The sequence below is a fragment of the Trematomus bernacchii genome, unplaced genomic scaffold (genome assembly GCF_902827165.1).
Source record: "Trematomus bernacchii unplaced genomic scaffold, fTreBer1.1, whole genome shotgun sequence".
NCBI lineage: Eukaryota > Metazoa > Chordata > Actinopteri > Perciformes > Nototheniidae > Trematomus > Trematomus bernacchii.
In genome coordinates this window covers 6,406,375-6,421,122 of record NW_022987869.1, presented here as the reverse complement: position 1 = coordinate 6,421,122, position 14,748 = coordinate 6,406,375, and the positions used below count along the sequence as shown (strand labels likewise).

Below are 14,748 nucleotides of genomic sequence, written 5' to 3'. Positions count from 1 at the left end.
CGAAGAGAATGGACTCTGTTTTACCCAGGTGTAATGATAATTTATTATCGGCGAGCCAGGTGCAGATTCTGCCGAGCTCGGAGCTGAGGGTTTTTTCAACCTGCAATCTGCTCCTGTCAGAGACCAGCAGGGCTGAGTCGTCCGCGAACAGGAACAAGTTGCAGTCACATGCTGATGACATGTCATTTGCATAAATTAGGAACAGTAACGGACCTAATATGCTTCCTTGTGGAACACCACAGCTCACTGGGAGGGGGGGGGACAGAGTACCGTTTACCTCCACCATCTGTTCTCTCCCCTCCAGGTAGGATTGCATCCAGCTCACCGATAGTTTATCAAAACCAATTGCTTTTAGCTTGTCAATCAGAATGGGGTGATTGACAGTGTCGAAAGCCTTTTGTAGGTCCAGCATCACCATGCCGCAGTATTTACCCTCGTCCACCTCTTGTTTGATGTGGTCGTTCAAATAAAGAAGGCATGTGTCAGTGGAGTGGGATGTTCTAAAGCCAGATTGAAATTCATAGATTAGTTTCTTTTCTGCGAGGTACTTTTCGACCTGTTCATATACTATTTTTTTCCATGACTTTCGAGATGGAGGTAAGTATAGAAACAGGGCGGTAGTTGCCTGGGTCCAATTTGCTGCCCTTTTTGTGCAGGGGGGTTACTCTTGCAATTTTGAAGTCTTTGGGTACTTTTCCCTGTTTTATGGAGAGGTTAATTATGTGAGCTATGACTGGTGAGATGGCGGTTGCTGTGTCTCTGAGGAATTTGGAGGGGATATTGTCGTGGCCAGTGGCCTTGTTAGGTTTGAGGGCGCTCAGTTTAATGAGTACCTCTGCTGTTGTTACCCTTGCTAGACTGAAATCATCTTTGCGTACCCTAGGTTTTTGTAGTAGGTCATGATGTGATCTACTCCAAAAAGCCCTGAGTGGGAGGGTAATTTATTTACAAGAGTTGTGGCTATGTTTGTGAAAAAAATGTTCAAGTACTTGGCCACATCCAGTTTGTCTGTGATGAGCCTGTTATCTGTCTTTATGTTTACGTTTGAAAATCTCGTTTTGAGTTTTTTACTGCAGCCAAGCTGGTTATTGAGTAATTTCCAAAGTTCACGGGGTTTATTTTTGTTTTCCTCAGTTTTGTCATTGATGAAATTCTTTTTGGCAGTTTTGATCATGGAGCTTACGTCATTTCTTAGTCTGTTTCTTTCAATTTTTAGTTCAGTCACGTGGGCCTGGAGTTCACTGCTCGTGCTTTTGGAAAGCATTGACTGACTTTTATGAAACTCAGAGCATTTTTTGTCTCTGGTTTTCATGGCGGTCAGTATGCCGGAGTGCATCCACGGCTCAGCGCGATTTTTTACCCTGGTTGTTCTTAGGGGGGCCAAATCATTGAGTATTGCAGAGAATTTGTTTTTGAAACCAAGCCATGTTTCTTCAACTTGTGTACCACTGAGCTCATCTGACCAGTCCAGGCTCTCCAGTTCTAGGTTAAAGGCCTCGCTAGAGTAGTTTTTGAGGTCTCTAGATATGACTGTTTTGTGACAGCCGGCCTTTTGTTTTAGCTTTTTGCGGGTACAGAATATCATATAATGATCACTTAAACCGCATGCTATAACCCCTTTACTGGAGATCCTGGACCTGTCAGAGGTCAGAATGAGATCAATGGTAGTTTGTGTTGTTTCACATACCCGGGTGGGTTGGGTGATTAACTGGCTGAGGCCGTGCAGATCACAAATCCTACTGAAGGACTTGAAGACGGACGTGTCTTTACGTTGCATATCCGTGTTCCAGTCTCCAATAATAATTGTCTCTACATCCCCCACATCAGCCAAACACCCATCTAATGTATCATAAAAGTCACTCTGTTCCGGTGGTCTATAGATTGTCCCGACTATTACAGATTTAGCATTGTCAAAAAGAATTTCAACCCACACAGATTCAATATTTTCATGATGCAGGTCAGTACGGTTTTTGAAATTGGTGTCTTTATGTATGTACATGCAGACACCACCTCCATTCACGTTCCTGTCCCTTCTCACTACAAGATAATCTTCAATTTCAATCTCTGAATCTGTAATGGAATTGTCCAATTTGGTCTCAGAAAAGCATAATATGCTTGCCTTACCGTTCATGAACAGTTGCCTGAGTTCAGCCAGTTTGTGTCTCAGGCTGTTAGTGTTCAGATGAAAAATATGTAGTCCATTTTGTTGTTTAAATGCATAATGTCGTCAGCTTGAAGATATTTGTCTTTGTCCGTTACAGCAAACGGCTTGCGGCCTGCCGTGGTGCTTGGAGCGGTGGGGTGGTGGGGGGAGGGAGGCTCCGTTGTAGCTTTAGCCGTCGATATGCTAGCAGGGTGGCTAACAACATGGTGGATATTTGTTCCCTCGGATCTCGGTTCTCTTCCTCTCGTCACTGCCTCATGCGTGTCTGTCTGCCGAGGCGTCCCCGGGGGAATGTCGAAGTCTCCGTTGATTCCTCGGTCTCCGCTGTCTCCATGGTCTCTGTTGTCGTCGCGTAGTTGTTGCTGTAGCGGAAGAGATGCTAGTTGTGATGCTAGTTGTGATGCTAGCTCCTCGAGCATGCAGGAATGGCTTCTTGTCTGCACCGGGCCCGGATTCAGATGGATGTCTCCCGCTAACAATAAGACCAAGACGATCATACTTCTTCGGTCTAGTTTGCCTGACGGGGGTAAGTACTTTCGCGTCGGGTTTGCAGTTAATAATGCATGAATGCTTGCACTTCCAAAAGCGAGGTGTTTCCTTTCCCAGCCGTTGAGAAGGTAAAAGTCATTGTGGTTCATTTTATCCCTGCTTTCACTACTCTCCTTCTCTAAGTGATGTTGCCTCATTGATGAGTTGAGGTAGGAGTCCATAATCCATATTGTCAGGAGGATGAAATATGTAAAAAATCGTGAGGAATAACCTCCAAAGCGGGAGCTCTCGAAAATGCGACTACTCATAGCGAAACCGGAAGCTAGAAGCCTAATGGTTCAAAAGAGGTGTCAATCATCACAATCGACCAAGGGGGGCCAGAGATATGGCAAATCCACCCAAATGACCCCAGAAGTGTTTTCTTTTTTGCTAAACCTCTCTAAAAATGTCAAATGTCACTTGTTTTGCATCAATCTTGATACAGGGTACTTATTATATGTTATAGTTTGGATTACTAAAGCTTTTAGTCTACCTTACCATCATCCAAGGGTAGTTTTCACTATAAGTAAAAAATAATTTTTGGACGGACACTATACTCGTTGCTAATTCAGAGGCTCAGTGTTAGCATTGTGGGTTTTCTTTTTAAAGAAAAAAAAAAAAGATCAGTTAGATGAGTTTCTTCCCGTTACATGGATATAAAACATTCATAGTTTATTAAATGAACATGCCCTCAGACACTGTTTCAAGCAAGATGTTGCGGGAGGGCCCCGGTACCGGGGTCTCTCGGGCTAAACAGGTTAATCCAGATATTTTACCATGACTCGCGGATGCATTCACGTGCACGGTTGTGGCATGACCACCAAGCAAATGTATTTAGTTTCCTATCCATGTGAACATGATTTAAGTGGGGGGGGGGGGGACCTATCCTCCTCTAGGGGGGTCCGGCGGCATGCTCCCCCGGGAAGATTTTCTTTTTACATTCTGGAGTTAAATGCATCAATCTGGTGCACTTTGAGAGAAACATTAAGAGATCTATGGGTACATCTCTCAACATCCATATAAAACAGACCTGTAAGCAGATTTTATTTTTCTTTGTGGATATTTTACAAATCACTCCCCTTTCAAACTGTATTCTTGTTTATTAATAACAACAGTTTTTTACTGTCCTATAGTATTTTATACTTGTTTTTCTCTTATTTTTTTACAACTATAATGATCATATAAAGATGTGCCTTTACCTCACTGGTTGTAGAAAAAGCTTCTTATATTCGTTAGCATAGCTAGCTAACCAGATGCTAATAACAAAGAAGTTATTGACTGTATGATCAGTATGACAGATGAACAGATCGCCACTGGGCTTTCAACTAAAGACACAGGCACGCAAAAACTGCGGCATGTGTACAGCTCCTTATGAGTACTGCAATTTCTGAATTGCCAGAGCGGCGTTCTGGTGCTCTCCGTCAGAACTACACCCCTGTCAGCCGAAACATATACCACGTGATGACACGATAGGCTCGTGTTGTGTTCAAGGACCCTGACCTTGGCCAGGAAAAACAGGCACTCGCTTGTCTGGAGTCCGTGTCTCCCAGGCCAACTCGTCATTCTCCGCTGGCAGGTCCTTCAACCTGACCGACGGCGTGGACGTGTCCGCCAACGAGAAGGCCACCATGCAGAACCTCAACGACCGCCTGGCCACATACCTGGACAAGGTGCGCAGCCTGGAGAAGGCCAACGGAGAGCTGGAGCTGAAGATCAGACTTTTCCTGGAGAGCAAGAGCCGGCCTGAGGCCCACGACTCCTCCGCCTTCAGGGGCACCATCATAGACCAGCAGGACCAGGTGAGAACGGAGAGACAGGAGCGCTGCAGTCTGAGCTAAACAGCAGAATACACAGACTCTGCTCAGGTCCTCTCAGGTGCTGGGGCTTATAGTTTAGTTTGGGTGATTTAGATTCCATTTACAAGTGATTGTTTGAGGAGGTAAAGGTGGGTGTGTTTGTGAAGCAGGATTTTTCCAATACAAGTAACAAGTCTTATATTAATAGTCGATTAAAACTTTTACATAATAAAGTTTAAAAAATGTGTTTTCATTTTTTACTTAAAACATTATTTAGTTGTACATTTTTATTTTTATTGTATAACTTTTAACGACATTATTGTCTTCAACATTTTACATTGTTTGAATTATTTAATTTGTACTACTCGATATTGGGTTTCATAACATATTAAAAAAAATACACTTAGTGTAATATTTTTACATTATTGTTTATTTTTAAGTTTCTTTTTAAGTTTCTCTAACTTTTGGATCTTTTAGATAAACGTTGCTGCTCGTGGAAACGCCGCCCTGGTCATCGCCATCGATAACACCCAGCTGGCCACCGAGGACTTCAAGATGAAGTGAGTGAGAGACTCCTTTTCCTGATTTATTCTTTTTAAATGTTAAACTCTGCTGTGCTGCAGGTATGAGAACGAGCTGGCCATGCGGCAGTCGGTGGAGGCCGACATCACCGGGCTGAGGAAGGTCCTGGATGGACTGACCCTGAGCCGCGCCGATATTGAGATGCAGATCGAGGCTCTGAAAGATGACCTGATCAGAATGAAGAGGACCCACGAGGTGAGACCCTGAAGCCACACAGAAATATAAATGAAAAGGTAAAAAGACACAAGTCTAAAGTGACGTTTTCCTGCAGGACCTGCTGGTTCAGCGGCACCAGATTGGAGGTCAGGTGAACGTGGAGGTGGACGCCGCTCCTCAGGAGGACCTGTCCGCCGTCATCGCCCAAATCAGAGAACACTACGAGACCATGGCCTCCAAGAACCGCAAAGACCTGGAGTCCTGGTTCCATACCAAGGTGAGAGCTCATCTTACACCACGAGGACTTCCTGTTTAAAGTTTATCAACAATTTGTTTAGTTTTGTGACTTTTATAATTTATTATTTTGTTTTGTTCTTTCATTGTAGTTCAAGTCTTTAATTTTTAAGATTTCTCTTTCACGTTTACATTTTTAAACATAATATCAAAGTTACTTGTGTTTTAAACATGTTGATTTTTGTCGTCTTTTAAATTCCAATTTATTTTATGATTTCTCTTAGTGTTTGTAAAAAGTATTTGAATTTTGGCCTTTTTTATAATTTATATTTTATATAAAGTTATAACACTATGTAAAAAAAATACAAATGTATTACTTGATTTATTTTGTTCTACTTTTTAGATTTTTAAGTGCATTTAATTTGTTATGATTTTCTGTCTGAAATCTTGATATTCGATCATAAATGTAATAACAACCTTTTCCTCACAGACAGCCGAGCTGAACTAAGAGGTTTCTGTGAGCACTGAGACGCTGCACATCACCAAGTCTGAGATTGGAGAGGTCAGACGATTAGCGCAGAGTCTGGAGATCAAACTGCAGGCGCAGATCAGCAAGGTGCACTATTTACATCTAATATTAAAGATATACTTTGCATATTTAAAGTTGAAAAAATCATGGAAATGGATGTAGACAAAGTTTTCCCTCTGTGCTGACAGTTTGAGTAGATTTTAAAGTGTTAAGTGAGTCCTCCCTCTTCCTCCTGAACAGAAAGGAGCTGTGGAGATGTCTCTGGCTGAGACCCAGAGCCGCTACTCCATCATGCTGGAAGGTTACCAGAGGCAGGTGGAGGCTCTGGAGAGTCAGCTGGGCCAGCTGAGGGGTGACCTGGAGAGGCAGGGACAGCAGTACCAGATGCTGCTGGACATCAAGACCAGACTGCAGCTGGAGATCGCCGAGTACAGGAGGCTGCTGGACGGAGAGAGGTGAGCCCAAGGAAAAGTTGTCCCTGCGCCTGACTCTTTAGATGTGGAAAAAATACCCACAATCTAAGTTTAGTGTTAGCATGCTAATATCAGCCAGTCTTTAGAAATACAAACTATCTGAGTTTAGTGTTAGCATGCTAACATGAGCAATTTTTTGAAATCACAGGGTGTATCTGAGGTTACTGTGAGTATGCATTCCTAACATGAACTAATTATTAGGAAAAATACTGTAAATCTTCTGAGATAAGTGTTAGCACGCTAACATGAGCTTATTATCAGTAAACACAAAGTACAGCTGAGATTGGTGTTAGCATGCTAAAAGGAGCTTATTATCAGTAAACACTAGGTAGCCTACAGCTGAGATTGGTGTTAGCATGCTAAAAGGAGCTTATTATCAGTAAACACTAAGTACAGCTGAGTTGAGCGTGTTTGCATGGTATCATGAGCTAAATAAAAAAGTAACAAATAAAGCTATTATAACCGAATGTGTTCTTTCCCAGCCCTGTCAGCACTACCAAGACCATCACAACCTCCAGAGTGGTGATCATCACGCAGGAAGTGGACGAATGCGGAAATGTGATCAACATTGATTAGCTTCAAACTCTAAACAGAGTCTGTCTGAGCTTCTTCAATAAACATAAAGTATGACATTGCTCCTGAGCTTCATTTGTTTTACGTACACACTGATGATCAGCTGCTGCTGTGACATCATTAAAGAGTCATCTCTGAAACATTTGGAATATTTTTCAACCATTTTCTTTCCACTCAATATCTTTCAATATTACTTTATCTGCAATTAATATATACATTACGGCGCCCCCTAGGGGACATGGAGAAGAAAATAATTGGTTTAAAAAATAAATAAGATGTAATAATAATAATAATAATAATAATTCATTTATTTTATATAGGCGCCTTTCAAGGCTCTCAAGGTCGCCGTACAAATACATAAAAAACAAGATACACAATAGATAACACCAGCATAAGAAACATAAACAAGACAATGCAGTATATAAATCAATCAATCAAATAACCAAATAAATAAAAAGAAAACAGAGGATGTGTGATGGATAATGATCATGGTGGATATGCGAGTGTGAAGAGATATGTTTTGAGGCGTGATTTGAAAATGGGGAGAGAGTCAGTGTTGCGGATGTCAGGTGGGAGGGAGTTCCAGAGGCGGGGTGCAGAGCGGCTGAAGGCTCTGGACCCCATGGTGGTTAAACGGAAGGGGGGTGCAGTGAGGTTGAGGGAAGCAGAAGACCTGAGTGTGCGGATGGGTGTGTTGATGTGCAGGAGGTCGGAGAGGTACAGAGGAGTGAGGTTATGGATGGCCTTAAAGGCGAGGAGCAGAATCTTAAAAACTATATGGGATTTGACGGGGAGCCAGTGAAGTTGCTGAAGAACAGGAGTGATGTGGTTAATGGAGGGGGTTCTGGTGATGATGCGGGCGGCAGAGTTCTGAACCAGTTGAAATCTGTGGATGGATTTGAGAGGGAGACCAAAGAGAAGGGAGTTGCAGTAGTCGATGCGGGAAGTGACCAGGGTGTGAACAAGAATGGCGGTGGTCTTAGGGTTAAGGGACGGGCGGAGGCGGTTGATGTTGCGTGGATGGAAATAGGCAGACCGAGTGATATTACTGATGTGAGATTTGAATGAAAGTGTGCCGTCGAGGATGTAGTGCTACCAAAATCTCTTAACACACCAATGGCAGGGCCGGCCCTAGACCTTTTGGTGCCCTAGGCGAGATTATGATTTGGTGCCCCCCCCCCCCCCCCCCCCCACCTTCCAAGCAATACACAATAGAATATATAAAGAATAAATGAAAAATCTCTTCAAAAGACCAATACACTACAAAAACTGAAACTTAAGATAAGATAAGATAAGACAAGATGGACCTTTATTAATCCCCGTGGGGAAATTCAGTAGTACAAAGCAGAACAAAGCAAACTTATTGACATGTTGGTTATATACATAAAGAAGGTTTCAAATGTATTCAGTATTGTATGAACATGTTTTAATTGGGGGGTGGATGGCACATCCTCTAGGGGGGTCCGGGGGCATGTCTCCCCGGAAAGATTTTTGTTAACATTTTAAATAAAATGCTTCAATCTGGTGCACTTTGAGCAGAATTACTAGAGACTAGATCTAGGGGGTACAACTCTAAAACACCCATATGAAAAAGATCGGTTTACATTTTAATAATCAAATAAGTATGTGAACATAACATAACCAATAACCCATAGCCAATAACAAATAAATGTAATTTATTTTATTTTTGTTGTTCATTCATATCTTATTTTACCTAGTTAACATTAATGCATTTTTTTTTATATCTCCAGTTTTAAACGATATTTTTGGTTTACTGTCCTATAGTATACATTGGAATGATTTCAAACCTGTTGTTATTTATCCTAATAATTATAAAGGAGTGCCTTGGAAATATTTGTTTACATAAATTGTGACCAAACCGTTTGAGACCCACTGAGATAACTTAGACTAAAGTGACCCTTACACAAAGAAAATATATTTCCCCATATATTAACTGTCAATATATTGCATTATCTTTTTTTCTGATTTACTGGTTAATTGAAAAGATTTAATAAAAGAAATCTTGCTGTTGGCTACACCAACTGATACTGATTAATAATCAACATGAAAAACATATTTATTCATATCTACAAAATATATTGAAGATATATAGAATAATATATTGTGTTAATATATTACAATATATTGATATATAGAATAATATATTGTGTTAATATATTGCAATATATGGGATAATACATCAGTAATTGCCGCTTTCCATATATTGAGTAATATATGTAAATATATATAATATATTGGTTGTGTATATATGTGAACATACATTTACTATATATTAACATGTATATGGGAACATGTATGTACTCTATATTCAGATGTATATGGAGACATGTATGTATTATATATTCACAATTATATGGGGACATGTATGTACTATATATACAGATTTATATGGGGACATGTTTGTACTATATATTCACAATTATATGGGGACATGTATGTACTATATATTCAGATTTATATGGGAACATATATGTAATATATATTCACAATTATATGGGGACATGTATGTACTATATATTCAGATTAATATGAGGACATGTATGCGGTATATATTCACAATTATATGGGGACATGTATGCACTATATATTCAGATGTATAAAAGACCATGTACGTACCATATATTCCGAACATGAGTGCAATATATGTTCACAATGAGGAGAAATGCATGTTCTGATAAAAAAAATCTTTCATTTTTTTCTATCAATGTGTAACAGTTATCAAAATACTCATTAAAAGAAGGACAAGGAAAGAATAAAAGAAAAGGCCTATAAACAACACATTATGTAATGACTCAAGACAATTTCCACGTAATTATGTAATAAAACCCACATTTTGTAATAATCTGCTGCATTCTGTAATCAACAGCCTGAATGCAATATAAAATACATTTCCCTGCATTTTGCAATAAATTATTACATTTTGCAATGGTTATTACAAAATGCGTGAGTTGCCCTTTTAAAAAACTGTAATAATCATTATGTAACCATAACCAAACTGTAAATATATCCCAAAATTGATGTTGATATACATGTTGGCTAATGAATATGGTAACACTTGATCTAGGTTTGGCCAATGAAAGATATTCTACTGAAATATTTTTAAATTATGAGTAAGGATGATTCATGGTTGAATAAATAAATAAACAGTTGTAATGTTATTGTTTGCAACTCATTTTCTAATAACCACTGCAATACGTAATAATATATTTCAAAATGTGGCGACATGTATTACATATTTGCATTGAACTTGTTTACTACATAATGGGCAAATGATTACAAAAGGAGGTGTTATTACATAATGAAGGGAAAATGTATTACATTTTGTATAGTAGTTAATAAATTATGCATTGTTATTTCATACAGGGCCAAAAAGAGCAGTCTGTTATCCTATTTAACAATCTTGTTTTTTGTTTCACCTGGTGACAACTTTAAACATGAGCTGATCACTCATTAAAACAAGGTCCGGAACAGGGCCAAAAAAACAGTCTTGTACCCTATTTAATCGTCCATCTTGTTTTTTCGCTTCACCTGGTGCCTTAACTCACAAATTCTTGTGTTAATGGAATTTCTTATATCTGATGTTTTGGTCCCTGGATGGTGGTTTACTACAGCATCTGTGGAACAGAACAATTACAAATAATTAGAAGTTCACAAAAGACAGCAGGAATTATAACAATATCCATAATATCTATATTAAAGCATGGGCTGGCTTGGTGAATAATGTGGGAATGCAAATAGTGGAAGAATAGGCTTTGTACATTTTCGTCTTAGTGTGGCGCTACTGGTTGGTATATTTTATGGAATTTGGACCAAGCATCTGCATCTGTAACAGTTCCGTTTAAAACTTTTAAAAATGTAATTGCATTCATCTTTAAAGGTGGGGTAGGTAAGTTTGAGAAACCGGCTCGAGATACACTTTCTGTTATATTCCATGGAATGCTCTTAACATCCCGATAGCAATGAATATCTTAAGTGCTTTGACAAAAAATCCATAAAAAAATGTCATCTGTGGAAGCCGTGGTACTGTAAAAAGCACGACCAATCATTTTAGCCGGCCCGGCTGAAATGACTGGATGGCCTACCTGCCTGTCAGCCTTCCATCTGTGCACAAACTTATCTCGTGCCCTCATTGGTCATATGCGCGTTTGTGTGTGTTGGAGGAGGGGCTCTGTAAGGAAGTGGCAGATTTTTTCCGGCTGTGTATTTTCAAATTCTAGCGCACTCAAGCTGGTTTCTCCAAAATTACCTACCCCACCTTTAAAAGACTACTTTTATTGAATGAGAGTTTTACCTAGCACAATGAGCCTGGGGTGGTGGGAAGGGAGAACTGGGCCTCAGCATCGGCAGGAGTTGTAGTCGCCTATGAGTATTAGAATTTAGATGAACAAAGGCATAGAAAAACCCTGAAATATGTACTGACACAAAGCTACAACCCTTGATTTTGTATGTAGTAGTAGTAAATACATACGTATGTACAATATACAACAATACGCATAGTGCAATTAGCAGTACCAGTAATAAAATAACTGAATAAATAACTAAGCTGAATAGTGAATAAAGTGATATGTGAAAAGTAAAATTAGTGTCCTCGTGTCTTTTGGGTCTGATTCCTCACTACTGATGTCTGCCTCTCTGCATAGGCCCTCTCTCCTTATTTCTTCTGCCTCAGTCACCACTGCTATCTGGCTCCTCTGTCTTCTTGACTTGTGGTTCTGCAGGCTTAGTTCGACCTATGAATTTCAACAATACTCCTGTAAAATATATAGATATAGTATTATGGGTCAACATTAAAATAACATACATTGGATAGCAAAATGTGAAATTCCATTGACTGTAGGCTACATATTATCCACACAATTGTCAGCAGGGGCAATAACAACTAAAATGTGAACTAACTTGAATGCATTACTCCACAACACATAGCCTAACCAACCTGGTCTCACCAGAATGCGTGACTCCACCACGATTCCTTAACACCGCAGTGCGTGGTGGAGTCACGAACTTTGCTACATTTGCGTGTCTGCACCACGCAAACAACCCCAATGTAAAGTGAATGAGGCTTCTTTGTCGTGGTGCACACACGCATTTCTACAACGTCCAGCAGTGAGCTTTTATTCTATAAAACGTTTTTAAAATCTACTTTATAGCTTGTAGTAACTCACGGGAGGCTTCTTTTATTTTATTTGTATTCATAATAATTTTTATTTTTCGTCATAATGTATTATGGTGCATTAGTTACGCATTTTTGTTCTCAAAAAACAGTGCATTGTGTGTAAACAACTGTGATTTTTATTAAATTAGTTTACAACATTGATTGGTTTAAATTGTGTACAATGCTTTTGTAATTTTCCCCTTCGATTCGGAGAAACAAATATTTGTTCAGAGTTTAGGATGGTCAAAGACACTACACTACCCAGAATCCTCAGCTATTGTCCCGCTTTGCCTCAAGCTCTGTGATTGGTTGACCTCCAACTGCATTCCATATGAAAAAAAAACGTTTTGGTAAAAGATAAAATCATACTTTACTCAGCAGTGCTTGCTTTACTCTTTGAAAGTCATCACATAAATGCATTGTAATGAATGGTTTGGCTGCATTAAACATTACACATCTGTCGTAGTTCTTTATTTATCTACAGAGATCGGGCCTCAGAATAGACCGGAAACTATTCTTTTACCGTTCTGTTTTAATTTCACAATAAAGTTAGTAGTAATAATTTGTTTTGATATTATTGTTTTTTATTAACTACTAGACTGCTGGGTCATGTTAAGACCATCTTTTCTGTGTTGCTGTGGTTTTTTTTACATCGCTTTTGTGTTACAAATATCAAAACAATAACAGAATATATCCGTCGTAAACTAAACCAGAAACAGCAGTATATTTTATTTTGTTAACACTGTAAACTTTTTAACCCGCACCTCCTACTGGTTAAAGCACGTTATTACACGTTTAGAGTAATTGCAATGCAGGTAGATTGTGTTGCTTTTTAATGACTGTTTTAAAATGCCTTTTTCTTAATGTCTTTCATTTTTGTAAAGCACATTTGAATGTGTTATATTTGATGAAAACATTTAAATATTAAGAGTACATACTCTTAATATAGTGGGAAAGTGGAAGGTCAATGATATAAATAATATAGAATAGAAAATATCAAGAAGATACTGTAAGTGATCTCTACAATAAAACAGTTTAGTGCCTGATAGGAGGATGTGCAAAACAGACAAACTAATAAGGAATTATTTAAACATTAAAGAATACTTTAGGTTAAGGTCTTCTTTTAAATAAGAAAAAAGCTTTGGGGGTATGTACAGATATTAAGCCTGACAAAGTACTTAACGTCTAATGTAATGTAATGCAAAATAGCCATTATATACAGTTTTTAATTAACTATTAGTAGAGAATAACGAGTAATGAATATACTTTATAGGGATCTGCAGATAAATATTTAGTCTTCCCAAGCACCCACTACCAAATATCTCGCCTGATTGTTGGCACTTGACAATCACCTTCACTGAATTGTACTCAGGTGTAACTAAAGTCTGATTTAAGGGTTGTTTATATTTCACATCATTAATCCAAATCTGTAAAGTAACTAAAATAAATGTAGTGGAGTAAAAATACCAGGTTAACCTTAAAGAAAGCCCTCAAGATTATAAAAGACCCCCATCACCCCAGCCACAAACTGTTCTGTCTGCTGCCGTCTGGCAGGCGGTACCGCAGCATCCGGACTAAAACCACCAGACTCAGGGACAGTTTCATCCCACAGGCCATTAGACTATTAAGTGTCGGTTCACTTGTATCACAGACCCAGGCTGAAAAGATAACACATGTACCCAGGAATAAGTGTCTGAATCATGGGTACATTAGTGTTTAAAGTCGTGGGAAATGCTTTAATTCAGGAGGTTTTAAGTGTGGGTTCACTTGTATCACAGACCCAGGCTGAAAAGATAACACATGTACCCAGGAATAAGTGTCTGAATCATGGGTACATTAGTGTTTAAAGTCGTGGGAAATGTTTTAATTCAGGAGGTTTTAAGTGTCGGTTCACTTGTATCACAGACCCAGGTTGAAAAGATAACACATGTACCCAGGAATAAGTGCTTGAATCATGGGTACATTAGTGGTCAAACATGTTTATATAGTGTGATACTTCCAGGGCGCATGCCAGCACTTGACAATGCAGGAAAGGAGCTTCAATCATGGGTAAACATTGTTTACATAGTGAGATACTTCCAGGGCGCATGCCAGCACTTGACAATGCAGGAAAGGAGCTTCAATCATGGGTAAACATTGTTTACATAGTGTGATACTTCCAGGGCGCAGATCAGCACTTGACAATGCAGGAAAGGAGCTTCAATCATGGGTAAACATTGTTTACATAGTGAGATACTTCCAGGGCGCATGCCAGCACTTGACAATGCAGGAAAGGAGCTTCAATCATGGGTAAATATTGTTTACATAGTGTGATACTTCCAGGGCGCATATCAGCACTTGACAATGCAGGAAAGGAGCTTCAATCATGGGTAAACATTGTTTACATCGTGTGATACTTCCAGGGCGCATATCAGCACTTGACAATGCAGGAAAGGAGCTTCAATCATGGGTAAACATTGTTTACATAGTGTGATACTTCCAGGGCGCATATCAGCACTTGACAATGCCGGAAAGGAGCTTCAATCATGGGTAAACATTGT

The 14,748-nt window shown here is 39.3% G+C and overlaps 1 pseudogene; it reads left to right on the top strand.

Moving 5' to 3' along the window:
* The first annotated feature begins 4,209 nt into the window (after positions 1-4,209).
* On the top strand, positions 4,210-7,038 carry LOC117469224 (annotated as a pseudogene).
* The last annotated feature ends 7,710 nt before the right edge of the window (positions 7,039-14,748 follow it).